This window comes from Taurulus bubalis (assembly GCF_910589615.1).
Source record: "Taurulus bubalis genome assembly, chromosome: 3".
Taxonomy (NCBI): Eukaryota; Metazoa; Chordata; class Actinopteri; order Perciformes; family Cottidae; genus Taurulus; species Taurulus bubalis.
In genome coordinates this window covers 6399644-6420683 of record NC_136591.1, presented here as the reverse complement: position 1 = coordinate 6420683, position 21040 = coordinate 6399644, and positions in this window count along the sequence as shown.

Sequence of the window (21040 nt, the reverse complement as noted above, 5' to 3'; positions counted from 1 at the left end):
CGTTTTTTTTTCTTCTTTCTGCTTCCCCGGCTCACACAAAAAGGAGCCACTCTCACCGCTTTAGTTACTATGACGTTAAACTTAACTTTTTGTTAATGCATTTTCATGCTGAATGGCCAAAAAACTTTGGGGCACAAACTCAGTTTGACAGATCTGTCCATTAAATCAACTTATTATTTACTCGACAACATCCTGCTGGTGTTAGTGTGCTAGGAATTAATTTTTATTTAATTGTGGTAGTAGTAAAGTACCGGTTGGACAAAGTAACAATACTCTTGCAATCAAGATCCTACTGAAGTGAAATGTAGTACTTTTACCTTTGATACTTTATTCGTAAAATGCCTGACATATTAATACATATTACATGATTAGATTCCTTACTACTACTAAGTTAAGGTGTAATTAAAGTTGTGTATACTCCCAACCTAGTGCCAAAGCACCCACCAGGGATCACAAGATAAACCTCTCGGGTTGTGAGGAGATTATTGGCAATTATGAGAATTCTAGATGCTAAACTACTGATTATCTAAACTACCATTAAATTTGGCTAAAATGCTGATCCGTTAAACTATCAGCATAAGTGGAGGAGAGTAAATGTATGTTAGTTACTTTGCACCACTGCAATATTACAGGTGAAATGTGTCATGGGTAATGCGTGTCGGTTAATGTCAGGCACAGGGGCAATGCACGATACATGATGAGAGTGTAAGTAAGTCACAGTGCAACGTAGAGGCAAAATGTGTGCGTCTCTTTTCCAATTAAATAAACTATTTCAGCAGATGTCTGTGCCCGTTGTGTGAAAAGTTTGTCAAATAGTTTGCATGTGGTCTGCAGCTGGATGTGACGTTCTTGTTTTCCTCTTCTCTGCCCTGGTAAACTGAAGCTCCCTTGGGACCTGTATTTTTGAAAACTGTGGAAAAAAAAGAAAAAAAAAGTAACCTAAATTTACCCAAAGGCTTTTTTCTTCTCTCTGTTTCTCATGAATTTCTATCGTCCTTTGTTTCTTTGCGAATGTTCAGACATACTTTATATAGAAACACCCAGCCCTGCATCATGTCAAGTGAGATTTACTGTACATTTCTGCATTCGCTGACTTCCAGGGACCTTTTGTGTTGTGTCTCTTTTCTCCTTGTTTACTTCCCTCTCTCTCTCTCTTCCCGTTTCTCTCTCGCGCTCTCTCTTTTTATACCTCTGCACTTTGTGAGAAAAACAACACAGCAAGAGAATATTTTTAATTCACCCCTCGATTGCAAAACAACTTTAATGTGCACCGCTGGTAATAGCTTGTGACTGAATAACCTGCCATTTAGTCCAACTTTTCAGTGAGGGGGGCTGCAAATTATGCACAGCCATGTTGGATTGTGAGGGAGAGGAGGAGGAGGAGGAGGAGGAGGAAGAGGATGGGTAATAGAGGGGACAGGAAGCTATTGGCAGTGGAGGGTGTCAGGCACCGGGTGCGTTGCCCTCACGACACCAGACCGAGCAAAGAAAATACAAAGCACCTTAAGTGCATTAATTTTTCAGCATCTGACAAAACGACATGCTATTTTTCAGGCAGGGCCCAAAAAAGCTGAGCACTTAGATCATCATTAGAGAGCAATTTTACTGAACTCCCTCCTTAATAGCTGCTGTGCATTTATTTTTCTTTCTGTGCATTTTGCATCCCTCCGGCTGGCGTTCTTGAAGACTTGCAAGTATGCCTGATGATGTAAAGATTTATATATTTTCCTATCTTTTGCAGTAAACATGTTTCTTTTAGTACAGTTGAATGGATTTATGTAGGGGATCGCAATTATTTTGGTGTGTCCACATGGGTTTTGGTAGTTTTCTCTTTTGTTTGATTTGGTTTTGTGTGATGTGGTGGTAAGTTTCTGTTGGGCAGAGGGACAGGTTATCATTTCTTTGGGGGGCATTTATTAGATAGACAGGACACCAGAAATGGGGGAGAGAGAGAGAGAGAGAGAGAGAGAGAGACTGTGGACAACCTGGCGCAGAGGGCGACAGGCTGGAACTCAGCTTTGGTACATTGGGCGCCCTGGGATGATCTTTGAGTTTAGAAGGTCAAGCAGAAATGCCTGGTCAGTAGGGACAGCAGGATTGGGGTTTACCATCGATAAAACCTTTGTCTGCATGATAGCTTTATTACCTCCACCAGGAGTATCACGCGATCGGTCGCTCGTATGCATCCAAGACTGAGTAAGTAAGTATAAGTGCATAATCTCTAAATTTGCTGAAGCAAACTGCACAATATTTTGGGGTTGTTCAATTCAGTTTATTTTATATAGCCCAACATCACAAATACAAATTTGCCTCGGAGGGCTTTACAATCTGTACAAATGACATCCCTGTCCCGGGACCTCACATCGGATCAGGAAAAACTCCCCCAATAAAAGATAGTAAAAACCTTTTCACAGGGGAAAAAAAAAGGGGAAGAAACCTGAGGGAGAGCAACAGAGGAGGATCCCTCTCCTCGGATGGACAGAAGCAATAGGTGCCATGTGGCCAGAATGAATAACGTAACGGAGTTACAGCACATTCAATGAATATGACAGAAATTATTCATATAATAATAATATAATTCATGTGGCCTCTCGTGGTTGAGCATGACTCGTACTTCCTCGTATAAAACATCTTTTTATTGCCTGTTTTATACTTCCACTGTCTGCCTGCTGATTCCTCACTCATGAGTCTTAACTGGCCCCCGGCAAGTCAGGGCCACTGGTGATAACACAACCGAGTGCAGATCTGACCCCCAGCCGCTACTCTGCGCCTACAGCGGGAGGATGGCAGTGTGTTTGGCTAATGGGTGGCCATTAGCCTATAGCCGTTAGCCAAACGGCTAACTCTGAGGCCAGAGACACAGTGGAGGGGTGGCTGATGATCCGATGTTGAATCAGTTCTCGTTTGGAATTGATGTTTTTTTTTTACCTGGTTGCTCCCACACACCTCCTGTTCAATCTGTGGCACCTGCTCCATCTCCCTCACTCTCTCACTTTCTCTCAGCCAGCAGCTGTGTGAGAGCATGCTGAAGTGGTAGTGAGGGGAGAATCCATCCTCACATTGATTTGACACTATAATATTGAAAATTGTTGAGTTTTTTTACTGTGAATTTTTACACTTGAGAGTGCTTTGTGGAATATCATTGGCCACTGCCACTGCTGTGCTGGAGAACAATGTTTTGATGCGTGCGCAGATGACCGGAAGCCCATGTGAACAAAGGGAAAGGGGTCATAACTTCAAAGTGTTCCAAACAGAGGCTTTGCACACATTTTGAGGATTGCAAATGCATTCAACATGCTTATAAACCCTGAAGGGTGTGTTCAATGCATTTCGGTGATAAACAAAACTGTGTTTGATTACAATGAAAACTCAACAGGGTACCTTTCCTAAGCTGAACAGCAAGGGGCCGGAATGAAAAGATGATTTAGAGACAAATCCTACAGACCGAGAATAATGGGAGAGGTTATCGGACACTTTGATATATACACGTTTTCTGATTCTGAGCTATTAGAATAAACATATAGGCCTATTTAATGATAATTTAAGGATTCAGCGGCAATGGGCCAAATCCAAAAAGTGTCACCAAATTACATCATCTATTAAAGTCAGTGCTCCGAACGCCAGCTTATGGAGACAACTGTCTGCGTTTGTAGACGCCGATGTTACTATCCAAGATCATGAAATATATCCTCGGGTAGGTTTTCCTTTGACGAGCAGACTTCTATCAGTTTCTACTCTGAGGCATTCCAACACTAAAGTCCTTCCTCCGCGTGTCTCTGCGCTTCAAACGCATTACGTCTCGTTGGACATACAGTATTGTGATAAACTCTGAAATTCTCAGTGTGACTTGTGATGGCTCGCCACAGGAGCAACGCCACATCAAACCAAACATCGCTCTGATGATAAAGACAGTGCGTCTCACTGGGGAAAACAAACCATTAGCTCTTTGAGAAATTCATCAAACGCCTCATTTTTAACAACTCACAGCAATGTCATTTTAAAGTTGAGACTATCTGACACTGCAATTGCTTTTGTGATTTAACTATGAAATGGTTTTAGTCCTCTGGTGGAATATTAGAAAGCATAATGATTGGACTAATCTTAGGGAGGTAACTGAGGGAGACCATGGCTCTGTTGTTTCACTGATTAAAGAGTTTTAGCTGATTGCTCTGTCAGGGAGAGAGCAATGAAAGTTTGTGTATGTCTGCATGTGTGCATCGCTGTATGTGTGCATTTGTGGTCGGAATAAATGGGATGAAAGGCGCTGTGGTTCATCCCTGGACATTTTTACGCACTCTTCTCCACTTTGTAGTGAAGAAGAGCCTTTGTAGCCTTGACACATGATGCTCAAGTGTTCTTAACCAGGGCCTTAGAAGAAGGAACAAATGGAAAAAAAATGTGATGGACATAAAGGGTGCGGAATAGAAGTGTGTCCAAGGTAGAAATGGATTTGAAAGGGGGGGTAGAGGTCATGGGTTGAGCTTCAAAAGCCCTGTTTTAGCACACTGCTAAAATGAAAATGATGAGATGTTTTCCGCCCCGTCATGTTGACTATGAGCTGTGTGGACATTACATTTTATGAGGTTTACAGCCTGGAAAAAAAGAGTTCTCTTAAGATGATTTATTTGTTCATGTTTTATTTATGAATTTCATCCCAGGCTGGTGGGGGAGCACATTACCATTCATCTATTTGTGAAAAATGAAACATAATTAAGCTGTTTTTCCCATTCAATGTTTCATGGCCAAGTGTGATTGCAGTGTTTGCTCCGCCAGCAGCAGGGCATAAGGATGGCAAAGCTGGTCACTCAACTCATCTGTCCAACAAAAATTGTTGAGAGCACACTATTTCCTAGACTACTGACCAGATTCTCACGCAATTTGCAATGTTTTTTCATGGTACCCAGAAGATGACTAGTCAGGTTTTGAGTAGACCGACTTATCCTTCTACTTTCCTGGGAAATATCTCAACATAGGTGATGGATTGCCACAACGTTTTATTCTGACATTCATGGTCCCAAGAGGTCCTTCTGACTTTGGTGATACTCTGACTTTTTTGTGAATGAGGTCGACTTGGTGGTTTTGAGTGAAACTATCAAATAGATCACCATAATATTTGGTTCATGTTCCCCTTTGGATGAATTGTATTTATTTTGTTCATCTATCAATGCTCGTCTAATATGACTAAATACTTGCAAAAACTTTGCTAAAGTGGAACCAAATTCCGGCCTGGCCCGTGGACTATTACTACATTGGCTGTAGTTCTTTGTGTTCTCGTCATGAATTTTCTATCGACGTTGTTGCATCCAAAATGCTTTCACCCAGCACCTCTCAGATGGCGTGGTGTCATGAGTATCAGTTCAGCTTGGCAGTTTATTGTCAGCAAACGGACAGCTCTACCACAGAATACATGCAGTGACCACGTGTCTGAATATTTACAGCCAATAGTTTTTTATTGATGGTTCAATAATAATGGACGCCATTTGGCACTGAATGTTGACTTTGGATGAAAATTGTCTTCTACAAAATCGAATATAAATTCTCGGCTGCCATTTAAAAAACTCCATGAACTTTTTTCAAGTGCCTTCCTTTCGTCTAAAATTAGACTTTGCACAAAAGACACTTAGTATATTTTAAAATGGATAGATTGTCATGTATTTTACTGCAGATTAATGCACTTTAGGGGATAAACCTTTTGATTGACCACAATGACTTCATCATCTTTGTCAAAGCTGCAGCACAAAAGAGTGTGATATATATATCCAACATTTATCCCAAGAGTTTTGCGTGCTTTCATTGTGATTGCACTGTATAATCAAATCATTTGGCCTATAGTACACAAGGCCTATTAATGTCCACATGCTTTTGCATGTGGACATTAATAGGCCTTGTCTTCAAGGCACATCACTCTAAGAAGGTGTTTAATTACCAAAGAGTTTGACAATCCATCACTCCCACAAAGTCACTGAAAGCCAGAGTGGTTTTGCATGGTTGCATATTCCAACAAAGACACAATCGCAGACATCAAGGATGGAGCACCAAGGGATCGAAACACAACTTCAAAGACAAAGCAGTGACTTCTCAAGGTTTTTTAAATACTTAAAAATCAATTTAAAGTAACAAGGCATTCAACGATTTTACTGCATTTTTACAGGAGCAGATTGGCTTATTCTAACATTTTTTTAACAAATTGTATAATCTGTCTGTTTTATAACTTCACTGTGACAGTATATTGTCAGCATATTATAAACTTTGGCAAAGTAGACAGGCTATCTCAATATACAGAAGATTTTCCAGAAATATATTGAGTGTTGAAAAGCCCCATGCTAGGTGAACGGACGGACCTGTCAGCCGTGAAGAGATACCACCGTGACATTTTCATCTTTGGTCTGTTATTTCACCTTATGAGACACTTGACTTATGACGGTGAAGTTTTCAGAATGACACTTCAGCTGGCAGAGAGTTGGCTCATTAGCTTTGGTTGCATTTTTGACATTTCTGCTTCATAAATCCAGACAGATGTATTTATAGAGTGCTTTAACAAATGGGTTCATCACAAAGGGCTTTTTGGAACAACACATGCCACATATTACTGATAAACTGGAGAGGAACATTTCAGCTTTCATCCATGATCAACAAAAATTGCCTAATGCAAAGAAGGCAGAGAGAAACAATATTTTTTTCCATATATATATATATATATATATATATATAGTATGTTGCGCTAAAACATGTAAGGAACACATTTGTTTAGTTACTGAGACAATGCAACATAACCTATATATAAGGAATGGAATTTGTGTTACTTATCCAGTTTATGGGCAGGATGATTTTTTCTGTATGGATTGTGATCGCTGGATTTTTTAAAATCTATCTCAGACATGAAAGAAGAAATCTGCTATGTTTGAAAATGGAACTTGAAGGGACATGTGGTGATGGCAGGAGTGTGCACTCTGTTTGTAACTTGGACAAATTTCATTTCACTCATCTTGCGTTTGTAGAAGCCCTGCAACTGATCAAAACACGTCTTTAATGAATTAAATCATCTATTTTATCCCGAAACATTTTGCCATTTGAAAAATATGACGTGTTCTTTTGCAGACAATAAAGTAAATGCAACTTTGGAGTCACTTTAGGTAATTGCTTTTCAATATTTCCAGTAGAACAGTGGGTTATATAATCAGCGGTTGTGTATGATGGAATCCCATTTGTGTCTTTAGCTTCAACTTTTGTCTATCACATAAAGTTAAAATTCCCCGACAGTGTATGATTAAATTTCTCATTAGCAAAGTTGCCCTCGAAACTTTCAAACAATTTAGTCCGGGGGCCATCTTGCTAAAACATCTTTGCATGAGAGACGACCAAAATGGGGAAACACACTGCCACAACAGAATGTTCCTCATATCTCTGTCTCGTTACGACTGCTCCTATCAATCCATTCATTTGGAGATAATTAAAAAGTTGCCAAAATAACAATGTTCAAATCTGTGGGCCAGAGCCATTAAAACGTTTTCTCCCTCTCTCTCTCTGCTGGTGCAGCTGCCAAGCGAGGTGACACTCCAAAATGGCCAGCTGTTATCAGCGCACTCCACACCAGTTGGTCTCAATGCTTTAGAGCATTTGTTTAATACGTTCTTTTTTTTTTACCCCCTAAACCCACCATTTCTTTCCCCTTTGCCCGTGCCAAATTTGCATGTGGGGATAAGGAGAAGCAGGAAAACCCAGGAATTTAAGTGCTAATACTATGAAGACGTTGAAAATCCCTTCGCCTAATGAGTTGTCAATGCTGGCAAGATGAGAGCAGTATAAGGAGTTGTTGTATTCTGACATGGATTTGTATGCTGTCTGTATGTCAACCAGAGGTTTTGTGTGTGTGGACAAGAAAGTAATGAAGCAAAGCAGCACCAAACAAGATCCAAGGACATATTCCCTTTGAACTAAAAGCCGTTTAAAGTAAGAAATGAATGTTAAAAAGCAGTAATTGTTCTGACTAAGAAACCCTTGAGGTCAGATTAAATCAGAATAAAGTACAAAATGTTGAATCAAATTAAGAAAAAGTCTTCTCCAGTGTTGCAAGCTCATCACACATTTCTCACTGTCACGCTTGTATTATTTTGAGTGACTTTAAGCCAGGAACATTAAACGGGGCCCTTAGCAGATTTGGGGACAGCACTGAAATAGAGTTGACCCAATCAGCAGCAGTTCAGAATGAATGAAACGGTGGAAAACTCTCCCAGTGTCGGAGTTTGCTAATTTAAGACGTCCATCAGTGGGGCTGTTCCTGCCAGCACGTTCGCGGTTTCCAACTGTGGCTGAGTGGCACCAAAAGAGTTTCCGTTTCATTGTATTCCAAAAGAGAGACAGTTTAACGTGTAATTAGGAATGTGAGCGCCGGGGCGACACACATCACATCACACACACAGGAGTGATTGGCTGAGATTTTCTTGTGCACTCATGTCAGGCTTTAATTGCTTTCCAGAGAAAAAGGCAAACAGACGCACAAATCATGCTAGCAAATCCCCATTCCCTTTACATGATTCCAGTTCCCCCATTGCTACGCAGCCCGCAGCTAGAGCTGGGTTCCTTTTGTTAAGCCAATCCATCATGATAAAAATGTACCCACAAAAAAAAAATAAAGTCTGTATCGCGCCGCACAGACACAGAATTTGATTTCGGAATTCTTGGAATTCTGACCTGTCAAATTGAGATAAAGCAATCTCACCTGAACACCCAGCAGATAATAGCATTTCAAGGTTTATCCACTTCAGGTTTTATCTGAGTTACTTGTGTCACTGGGCGCCTATAGTGTTTTTCGTTATCCCCCCCCCCATGCAACTTCAGTGCAAATGTGCCTCTAATTCATTTTCTTTTCCGCCCTCAAAGTAAACTTAGAGCAACAAAAGTGCTGTGGTGATTGCTTATTCATTGTTTTCAATACCATATTTCCAATTGTGCTGTGACAGTGGGCCGCTTTTTTTCCTTCTTTCCCCTGGACAATGGGAGCTGCGTTGAAAACATGTGGCTTCAGAGATAACGAAGAGCAAGACACAAAGCTACAGACGCAGTTTGGCAGTGTTGCAGAGAGGTGGCAAGGGAATGGTCCTGGTTCAGTGGGGTGTCTGACGCTCGAAGAGCTAAACTAACGTTGATTGCAAAGAAGGAATATGTCACATGGCTTTTTTAATACGCGCTGATAAACTTAAAGAGTTCCGGTATTAATTGTTGTTTTTTGGTCACTGCATGATTTGCAAAAAAGTTAAAGAGAGAAGAGTCTTCTCATGTGAAGTGTGAGGGATTCACATTTCCTACTGCTGCTGCTTCAAAATAAAAGCGTTCAACTTGCTAAAAACATGGAGGCTTTTATTGTGAAGCAGCTACATAAAACCCAATGTAATTGTCACAGAGGTTAGCGCTCACTGTGATTATTGTGTTACCAATGCATCTGTGAACAGAGGTGAACATGATGGTAGGCAAAAACTTGCAAAGGACCAGACACAAAGTTTCACCACCTCCACGACCATGTCGTCACCTTCCTAAAATAATGGCCTACGTCATTTTTTCAGGTTTTTCAGAAAACACAAAAAACTAATACCAATGTAATAGGGGGGCACAAGCTGAATATATGAGGATCTATATACTTAATTGAGGAGAAATAAAATGATATTCAGCACTGCCTGGTGAGACAGCAGGAAGCATTACTGTCAGCATGTAAATGTTGAAATGACGGTGTTTACTGTAAAGGAAATAGCTCTTGGATGAAATAAATTAGCTGATCTTGTGAATGAATGTATATAAAAGAGACACAAGCTAACTCCAATGCCATGGATGTAAAGAAACTGTGAACGGAGGAGCAACTCTATCATTAATTGTTTAGTGTGTACTCAGCAAATCATAATCAAAACCATATCAAAGGCTTTTTTCCCCTCCTGAGGATACAATCAAAAAATGCAAATGCAAGCCACATCAAATGCTGATGTAATTCAGTTGTACAGAAGCGAGCAGATAATGAGCAAAATCCAATGCAAATGTCTCCGCATTTGCTTCTCCTCAGACGCATATGTCATGAAACATACTTTACACTAACTGGAATTAATTGTCTTTGGTGCATGGCTTGCAGTTAAATGAGACGCGGGATTACACTGATTGCAATGACAGTGCAGCGCAGGCTAAATAAGGGGTCAGGGGTGGGATAAGAATGTACTTTAAATGCATGAAACTCCGGGAAATGTAGATTGCTGTTTTTCTTTATTGCCTGCAATCTGCAATTTTAACGTTATTGCTATTGTGGCCCACCCACGCCTGGGACATTTAGTTTCTTCATTAACGGAGTGTGCCAATGCACTTTAACTTAATCACAGACACGTATGGATTATGGTAGTTTGGGTGTTTGTTAACAAGGTTATGATGGCGTAAGTTCCTTCCTTGTTAAAATACTGTTCCTAAATGAATTGAGAATTGATTTGAATCACTTGTTTTCGGGACTGTAATCGACTGTAATTCAGCATATCGTGTGCTTGTGTGGTCTGTGGTCTAAAAATGCAATGTATAACCTTTTCATAACAAATAAAATGTGTAATAGGGTTAATATTGTATTTCAGCTGTACATTGAAGGATGTAAATTCTAACTGATTCTGTGTTCCCCCAAATTAGTTCAGGGAGGCTGTTTATTCCCAAACTAAAGCACAATTCAAACTGGAATGCCCACTGATGGGTCACATACAGTGTGTAGGCTTATTTATGTGCAAATTCAATGGGGGCAAATGCCTTTCCTCTTTTGCCCAATGTGTTGACACTGACAAAGTGCAGGCAATCTTTGCATTGGTCTTCTGACGAGCCATTAAGATTAAACAGGCTTTAAGCCAATCTAAAAGGCATTTCCAGTGCAGTATTTCCACTGCATGTAAGCATTTCAAAAGTGACACTCATTTGAATAACTCACACTTGAATAACTCTCTGGTCAGCATTTAAAGCCACTTTAATGTTTTCATTCTGTGCGAGGAATCGGACATCTGGCTCCTTCTCCTCCACCAATCTGTGCACAAAAAGTGGCTGTATTATGAAAATTTTTAAGCCACCAAGCAGTATTGAGAAGTAGCGTTAATGGCTTATTTAATTCAACTTCAAACTCCTGCATGCATTCCTTCTACTTGTCTGTTCCTTTAAACTGCAATGACTGTAATTGTGAAAATGTGGTAGGTTTTTGGTCTCTTCAAATATATAAACTCTGTAGAAAAAAAGTCTTATTAACCATCGGCTCATTGACGCCTTCAAGTTATATCACCAACAAGTTACTCGAAACACCAAAATGAACAACACTTCTATTTAGCCGCCACTTTGGTGCTTCATTTTGATAACTCAATCTGAAACGCCATTAATATTATACTAATATGTAACTTCAATTGCACCTACCATTTTCTTTTTTGAAACAAAACGGCAATCAGAGATTCAAATTCCTTTTGAATCATTACCATTATTAGTTCATCTTCTTTGCAAGATATCTCACAATGATGTGAGGCAAAGCCAAATACCAACAGCCGTGTCGATTTAGTTCCACAACTAGAGTATGAACCAGTTAGTGAATGCAGAACAAGCCACAAATCTCAGCAGCTGGGAATGACAATGTTGAGTTATTTGGATTGTGAACAAAGCCAATACTGTGATCAGTTCCATCTAACACTTTGCACTGTCTTATCATGGCAATGACCATGTTTAAGCCACAGGGCTGTGTAGATGTGTGCCTCTGTGTGTGTGTGTGTGTGTGTGTGTGTGTGTGTGTGTGTGTGTGTGTGTGTGTGTGTTTGATAGAACCACTCAGGTGTTCTCCCCTAGCTCTCCTAGATATCATCAGTCATTATCCTCGTCATTCATCAAACACTGCAGGTGCACATGAGCCTCCCCCATAGCCCCTCCCCCTCATGTCTAGTCTACCTACCTTTTTCTGCTGCTCTTTCACTCGCTCCCCCTCCCCCCCCCCCATGAGGCCTTTCCACACCTAACTCCCGGGAGGCCTGAGGAGATGCAAATTTTGCTCATTCCAGAGGAGCTCACTGATGTAGTGGGTCGAGAAAGAAAAGGAAAGGGAATCAATAGGGTAGAAGGAAAAACTGTGAACAATATTTCAATCCCTCCCTTGGTGCTGTGTCCACTGCCTTAACCCTGAAGTGGAATACAACTGAATCAACCTGTGTGATTCCAGCTGCGCTTTGGATAGTCTAATTGTGTAATGCTTTATGTTGTTGTGGTTTAATGTTAAGGGGTACATCAGCTATAGGCGGAGCTATCTGTTATAGTTCCCAATTTGAATGGGTTCATGGGAATCAATCCTGAGAGTATAGCCTGCTATATCCGAAAGAGGGGTAACCTGACTGCATTCATCTCTGTGGTGCAGTGATTGCAAAAGACTAGGTCGGGACCCACGGATGAGTTGAAGGACCTTTTATTCGGGTTACCAAATAATTGTGCAGAATGTATTCCATTGTCTTTTTATTTAAGATATATCTGCAGGACACCATGACACACGAGGGAGCCTTCATGTTTGCCCCAGACAGTAATTACACTGCTTTGAGGAAAAAGGAAAACTGAAAACGATGAACCTGATAACCCTGATTACCGAAACAGATGCGTAGTATTAGTTGATGAGTCAGTTATTTACACACGTTTGAAAATGGAAGGGTGGCCACTGAGGCTTCGTATATGCAAGGGGTCCAGATGGAGTAATGTTTTGCTAATTTATAATGCAGGAAATTGGTCGTTAGGTTTTACAAGTTTAATGTTGACTATGTGGCGAAGAATTGTGATATTCACACTGTAATACCCATTTGTCCTACTTTTGTGAAACAACATTTGGTCTAATGAGCTCTATGTGCTCTATTGTTAATTTAGCTCAACCTTGGGCTCTCCAGCATACATGCTTGGAAGGGAATTATTTACAAAGTAAAAAAGAAAAACCTCACCAGTAGTAAGTGGATAGTTTTTTCAATATCAATTACATTTTCCAAAAGCAATGTTGAGTGGTTTACTTGCTGTGTTTTCTAGGTGTCCACACTTTCTTGTGACTCCCACTGTGCCTCTCATTTCCTCACTTAACTTTAATTCAACTTACACATCGGCCCAAACAATAAAACCAAGTGAACTGTATTAGCATGGAAGTTTCCTGAAATTGCCAATTTGCACCCAGAGACTTGAATCTAGCCGCCAGAGAACATAGAAATCTCCCATCAGTATCACCATAAACATAATGCTGCTCTCAGAGCCATGAGCTTAAATGTTTGTCAAGGCCATGGCTCCACCTGTGTGTGCTTCTTATCGCACCCTCGTGTTATTCTCTACTGTCGGCCCTTGTGTTCATGTGGAGGTACCTACAAGCCTGCTAGTTGTCTCAGGCCTTGTGCTTTACCAGTGGCAGACCGTGCATTTTGTACCTAGGCCTGCTGTCTGATATCGAGCGCTACAATTACATTATAAAATAGATATAACTTTTAATTATAAAACTTCACTTTGTGATTCTGTATAGGCCATCAGAGAAGGCTTAGCAGGCCCCGATGGCCTGCCACTGCGCTTTACCCATGCCCACTGCTCGACAGTAGATTCATCTTGTTAGTTGTTCCAGGTCCTGAACCTCTGTATCCAGGGCTGTAGTAAACGCACGTAAACGCCGTTTATGCACCTCTGGAATTTTGGAAATAGCGTTTACCCACCTCTAAGTGGCGTTTACGCACCTCAAAGTTCCATGCGCCTTGTATTCTTTCCGTTGGAATAATCCAAAATAAATTTGGTGTCATTTTAAAACACCTAAGACTACGTTTCATATTGTTGAACATATAAACGCTGTAGTCTGAATCATTTTCATCTGCGCTGTATTATGGTCTGTGACCCTTGCGGCGACACCAATCAGGATCCAGGAAGTATGTAAACACGTTGTGGATTAGCCTGCCTGCCTACCTGTTCGGAATGGATTAATTAGCCATGGATATCAGGCGATTTTTGAAGAGCAATTGTCTTGTTGTGCTGTGTTGATATACTTTTCTTTACTGTTTTCTTGAAATTTAATAAACTACAAACTACAAACACATGTATTCACTGTCATTGATTGTATATGACTTTTTATATGAAAACATAATGCAATATAGCCAGGGCAGCCTTACAGTGTCGCGACGCTTTGTGTTGCGTTGCTTCGCATCGCGTTGCATCGCGTCGAGGTCGTATGATCACAAAATTCATAGTTTACCCACCTCTAATTTTACCACTACAGCACTGTCTGTATCAGTCCGCTCATAATAAAGGACCCGCTCTTTTTTATCTGTCTTTCTGTAATAATGAAGTCTTCGATTTCTTTGAGCAGTACTTCTATAATCTCAAAATACTGTCTGTTTGTTGTTTTTGCCCTTGCATTGTCCTGCTTTCAGCAATCTGAAGATATCAAGCTGTTGCACAGCACCCTATATAGCTCACCCAGATGACTCTGAAACAAGCCCTGCATTCTTACCAATATGTTTGTTTTTCTTGTTGTTTTGCAGCCTTGCTTCTGGACACCCTCCTTCCCCTCAAAAGTCTTGTCCCCAAGACTGACTTTGGCGCCATCCCAGCCAGAACGCTGCCTAGTGGCTGATTGAAACGCTTTAATTGGGGTTTGGACGATACGAGCCAAAGACATGTGCCTCTGCTCTCTGTGCCTCCTCTGCTCTTCCACGCCACACTTCCTTGTGCCTCCAAAGCGCCGGCTGCCAGGGCCACAATGGAAGGACGGCAGAGCATGTTTTTTCGTTTGTGAGGTTGGCGCTGCAAACCGGTAAACAGCAGCCTGTAACGGAGGGGAGCCGTTGGTGCAGGAACTGACTGTGATGATTTTAAAGTAGGTGCAGCGCGTACTGAGTTAGCAGCCTTCTCTATCACCCCCCAAATGAGTTTCCTAAAACTGATATTATGGTGCGCATCTGTTGTCTCTGATTTCTTTCTTTTTGTTGCTTCCTGGTTTGAAGTGGTGTTTGTGTTGTAAATGGAACATTTCCATTCAACCCTCTTTAAATGTTTAATATGACATCTGCGTTCCCTCAATGCGATTTTATTTATTTATCCCTTTCTTTAGTTTATTTTTGCATGGAACCAATCACATATGCCATTAACATTAAATTAATACTTCTTCTTTTTCCAAACGCCCAGATGGTGACCAATGGAATTGTTCCTCCAAAACAAATTAAGGACGAGAGCAAATGTACAGATGGAGGGTATAAATTAATTTTGTGCAAATTACATTTCATATGTAGATTGCCGTCACATTAATGGTCTGGTTAATGCCTCTGCAAACGGGGAATAAGAGGAGAAAGCCCGAGAGGGAAACGCAAAGAGGAAATGAGAGAGGGAGACGGAGGAAATGAAACGAGTGAGTGAACCAGAGGATGGCTGTGAAAGAAAGAGAGAGAGGAATAATGTGCTGAATACTGGAGGGACACGGGGCTATTGATATCAACCCCGGATAGGCGATCGCAACCTTATCCAGGTGTCTTTCACTTTGTTTTATGACAGCTTGGAACCCAACGCTGCTGCCGCTCGCCGCTGGACTTCACCCAGGTGGAATTAAACAGAAAGCAACCTTTTCCTGCTTCCCACACCATTAAATCCCTCCTCTTAAATCACGGTTGCAATACATTGAGTGTGTACGGCGCTGAAATCTGCAGTAAGGTAATGGTGCCAAGCAAAGAGAAAGGCAGAGGGGAGGTGCTGTGGTCTGTGTGTGTGCGTGTGCGTGTGTGTGTGTGTGTGTGTGAAATGAAGTAAAGCATGCTGACAGAGCTTCTATAGCATGGGGTGCGTTTTCCCTCCCTCTCTGTCATTATGTCTACTTCTTCTTCTTTTCTCACTCACACATCGAAACACAGTCGAGAACATTTGCCACTTCACCTTAACAGCACTTGAGGCTCACGTACACTGTCATGTGACAGCCATGAACGATTCCCTGGCCCTTCACAACTATTGCATGTGTGTAAGTAAAGGGTCTTTATGGGAATAATGACAAAATGCACTAATGCAGTGGATTATAACCATAGTTTTTAAATACTTAAATGCTCTTGTAAGATGGTGAATGTAATTACTATTATCATTTGAGGTGTTGTTCACCTACGATGAAGGAGCCAGCTCAGTATTTACTGAATAGAATAAAACCTACCTCATAAATTAGACTGACATTATACTCAGAAAAAACCTCTAAAGTATCTATTTTACCATATTATTGATTTTTGCCTAATCCAATAAAGTTGCAACCTGTCAGGCGGCATTTCGGGCATCCCTTGTTATGGATGTTCAGATTTTTCTCACCATAGACAATGTTGGGTGATTCAGAGTTGAAGTGAATCATCTGTACTGTAGATAAACATCTGTGGCTAGTTGTTGATTCAAAAGGTACAAGCAGTTTCGGATGAACTCAGCGAACATGTTTTGTTCACAGCAAAGTGTGATTTGGACCTATGAATGGATTCTTCTCCTTAGCAACAGCAGCTAAGGCTCTTGGGTATTGTAGTGTTAAGAGCCATCTGCCATGCCAAACTGGCAGACAAAGTTGAAATGATTAAAGCAGGTAAGCATAACATGAAGTCATAGAGTTATATAGTTTCTCTATAGTAGTCTAAATGTATGTTGCAGTCTCTCATATGAACAACACGTTTCAAGATATTGTTATTAGACAATAGACATCTCTCTTTTGTTGAGAATAAGATGTATTTCCCTTGGCCCTACCAAATGAGCCCCATTATTATACAGATGGATGGAAATAAGCTAATTATTTCCCCCTACTAATGGCCTCACACTATGCCATGTTAGCAGATGTGTGAGCAAGAGAGCATCAGAGCTATAAGAACGGAAGCACGTTGTAGATTTCTGATTCATGGCCATTCATTTAACATCACAAGATATCAGTGTCTCGGTCGTATTATTTGTTGAAATAAGAAAGACCACACAAACCACACATTTATTCAGATGCACACACATTTTAGCCAAGTCCCATAGAAGGCTAATGAGAGTATTCAATTCAATTCAGTTTGTTTTATACAGCCCAATATCACAAATACAAATTTGCTTCGGAGGGCTTTACAATCTGTACACATAACATCCCTGTATAGGATGTGAGAAAATATAAACAATGCAATAAACAGACATCAAACAAAATCAAAAGTATATCAATGCCAACACGTGGAAGTACAAAGACAATAACTAGTGTATCTAGTAACATCCAAAACATCTGAAATATATAAAAAATGCCACAAATAGTTTTGTTATATGAAATTAAACAATATATGCATGTGCATGACAAAAAACAACAACATTAAAAACACCAGGAAACTGCAACTAATATGTATACTATATTTATATTACCAAACACGTATGTATCAACAGGAAGCTATACCAAAATATAACTAAATTGACAATCTAAGTACATTTTTGTTCATTTCAAATTGAAATGAACAAACAAGTTGAAAGTGTGAGATTAATCTTGGTGCAGGAAATTATCATTGTAAACCAGCGCATCTGGCCAGTATACTGTCGGCTTTGCAGTCTACATAGGCTGTAAACTTCCAATCAAGCCTGCCTGACTTCTCACCACCTTTCTCAGCATACTGTCAGGCTTTATACATGACTCCATATTAAATTCAGCCAGATAAAAAAAGAAAGAAAACTTCTTTATAAAGTTTGTTTCTTCTTCAGATTTGTACTTCCTCTGTCTTGCTCCATCATCTAGTGCTATTAAGGTTTTTAGCAGTGCTTTTCTAAGACCACATGCTGTAGAAAAGCTAGAGTGCTGTGCAATTATCAACCTCTCTAATGGTGTTCCCTCTCACGTATGGTCTCAAAAGGCTATTTTCTGTTAGTGGTCACAAAGGGGGAAAAAAAGAGACAGAACCATCACACTTCAGTAGAGAGCAAAAGAGCTTGTACACATATAAATGGAAATAAAACCACAGTAACTCACCGGTGGATTAGTAGAAGCAATTTTCCGCACCACTTTCAGAAATGTTATCAACAAAAGAACAAAGTGAGCTTCGTTCCAAGACAAAATGCCCACCACATAAGTAAAGAAATCAAAATGGATTGATAAAAGCTAGATAAAAGGAAAACATAGCATAATTTCTCTGATGGTCTGAAAATGAAATATATACCAATGCATATTGGGGTAACAACTATGTCGTCAGATTTGAAGGATGTTGGACAAAAACAAACAAATCTATTTGGAGTGCATCCCTAAATATCCTCCTTGATTTTGATTGGCTTGTTCCCTCCTGGCTGAGGAGGCATTATCCTACATGTCGATCAGAATCCATGGCTAATTAAGCCCAAAAGAAAACTTTAGCGCTCTGCATTGTTCTGTAATCATTATTTATTGTTTGCAAGGACTAATTTTTCAATTCAGTTTGCATCTTCGTTAGAGTCGAGCAGCCTTGGTACAAACGGAGAGTGTTCACAAGAACGTCATTCTCTTCATCTCGGGCCAGTTTAACCATTTTAATAATGCATTTTTAGCATGTATTAGTATGCTATTATTTTATTATTTAACAGATATATTCCAGTTGGATACATGACTGGGCATGGAGCAAACATGACTCCAGGCAATTTTAGATGGGGTGTGCTTTGAAATATGATAGTTTAACCCATTGGTGAACAAAGGTCACAGGGTCTTCAAAATCAACAGTTTGCTCACACTGAGTGCACGGAGATGCACAGGAAATGTGTGAGAATTAGTAATGTGTCAGGAGATGACTTGAGGTGCTTGAGTAAAGGTCTTAAGGTCAAAGAAATCAATAGGTTTCTTCCTCTTTTCTACAAAAAGTTTTCAGTTTTCCGGATATGTTGGTCTCAGACAAACTATATGGAGAAGAAATGGTGCATACATTAAGGTACTCTTCCACTGTTCCCCCATGACATGTTCAACTGAGAATGCATAATAACTTAAATGCAGAAGCATTGTTCTGCCAGAAATGCTTAGATGTGTATACTTTCAGCAATGTTAATATCCACATTATTCCATGCCCGGTATACCTCCAGTGGGAGATGTCCAGAAGGCATCCTGATCAAATGCCCAAACCACCTCAGCTGACTCCTTTCGACATGAACGAGTAGCGCCTCAACTCCAAGTTCCCTCCTGATGTCCGAGCTCCTTCCCCTTTCTCTAATGCCGTGTTCACACCAAACGCGAAAAATCGCGGCGCGAAGGGGGCGTGGCTTAGCTCTGTTGCTTGCCTCTGTGAGAGACAAGCGACGAAGCTTTCATTTCCGCTATCGACCATGGAATAAATAACCACTAGTTCTGCTTTATATTTGTTGTGGAAGTCCCAAACATGTCGGAACATGAAACTCCCTCGTATTTGGGTTCATAACATCATCCGTAGCCGCACACAGCTCGGTGAATTTCACCGACTCCTCCAGGAACTGCGTCTCGCGTATCTCCGTAAAACGATGCCGATTATGCCATCCACCATGGAAATAACCACCAGTTCTGCTTTATACTTTTTGTGTAAATTCCACGGTCTGAGGGGGCAAAGAGAACCACATCATCTGCAAACAGCAGAGAGGCGACCCCGAGACCCCCAAACCTGACGTTCTCCACCCCACGGCTGCGCCTAGATATCCTTCCATGAAAGTCACCAACAGGACCGGTGACAATGAACGGATAAATTAGTCAATATAAGTACATTAGTTGGTAACAATATTATATAAGTCAACAATCAAACAATTCTGCATGGATTTTCTGGGTCTCTCTGCTCTATATACTTTTTATAGAATATATTTGGGTTTTCAGACTCTTATAAAGCTATAACACTTAATTTCTTTAAAGATGTCCCTTTGGGCTCTGTGAAAATGTGATGTTCCCCAGGGTCCCCAAATTGGTTCCAGATCCAATTGGTCTGTTAGCTTCCAGTTGCTACTGCCGACTCGAGTTAATAAAAGGGAAAAGTCCTGTTCCTGATTGGTTTACGCAGCCTATACATTTGAGTTCAGAACAAGCGTCCACCTTCATGCAGAGGTCATGCTTTTGGTATCTGCCGACGCCGAGTTTACCGATCTGAACCTGAGAACATTCTTTTATGTGTGCGGCAACATCACGCTTGAATTAAACCTTCCTAACTTATCTTGGTCATTCAAGTAAAGTTTAAAAAACAAACTTCCTAAAAAAGGGCAGATTAGTGAATATTATAAATCATTAGTTGCAACCCTAGTTGTGTTAACATGGAGTGGATTGGGGGAGACCATAAACTTTTGAGTATTTCTTACCCTAGCAGAAAAGTCACTTCTGCTATAAGACGAGTTGAAACAGCGTCGCCTCACACTGTTCCATGCTGTCATTGCAGTAATTTAAAGCTGAAGATGAAAAAAAAACAAATAGCAGATGGTTTGCCTTTTTTGTTGTGGATATTAGGGACTGCAGAATTGTGTTTTTAGGAATAAAAATAATATTTTTGCTGGCTAGTTTTAACAAGCTTCACACCTGATGCAACTAAAGCAAAGCACACACAAATCATCAAACCATCTGTCCATACTCGAGGTCAGTGTGGAATATTTTGTCATAGAAAATTAAATATTGAAGAAGACTTCTCCTTGCTGCTGAAGAGACGAGAGCTCCCTCTGGGACTCTCTTCCTACTCCCTGCTTGTACATCCATCTCCTCCTACTTCTGCTCTTCGACCCCTCCTCCATCACTCCACAGCAGTCGCCTGAAAACCCTTTACTCTTGGTCCTCTGTTACTCACTTCAACCTTCAGGCTCTTTTTCATCCGAGCTAATTTTACTGTCAGCTGTCTGGACTTAATAGAAACCTCCTCCTACACTCTTTGGGCTTCCCTCGACCGATGAGGTCAAATCTCCAGCGGTCAGTATTTCTGGCTTGTGTGTTTTTTGTTTACACTCCGAGTTTGGGGTTTTTTCTCCTCCGTTGGAAAGTTTTGTTCCTGTCCCTCTCCATCGCTGCAACTCGGCAAGCCTGTATTTAGAGTTCGTCTATGTGCTCACATGACCATGTCAGAGCCTCGGCCCATTGATGTTTTTCCGAGCTTTCTCCTCA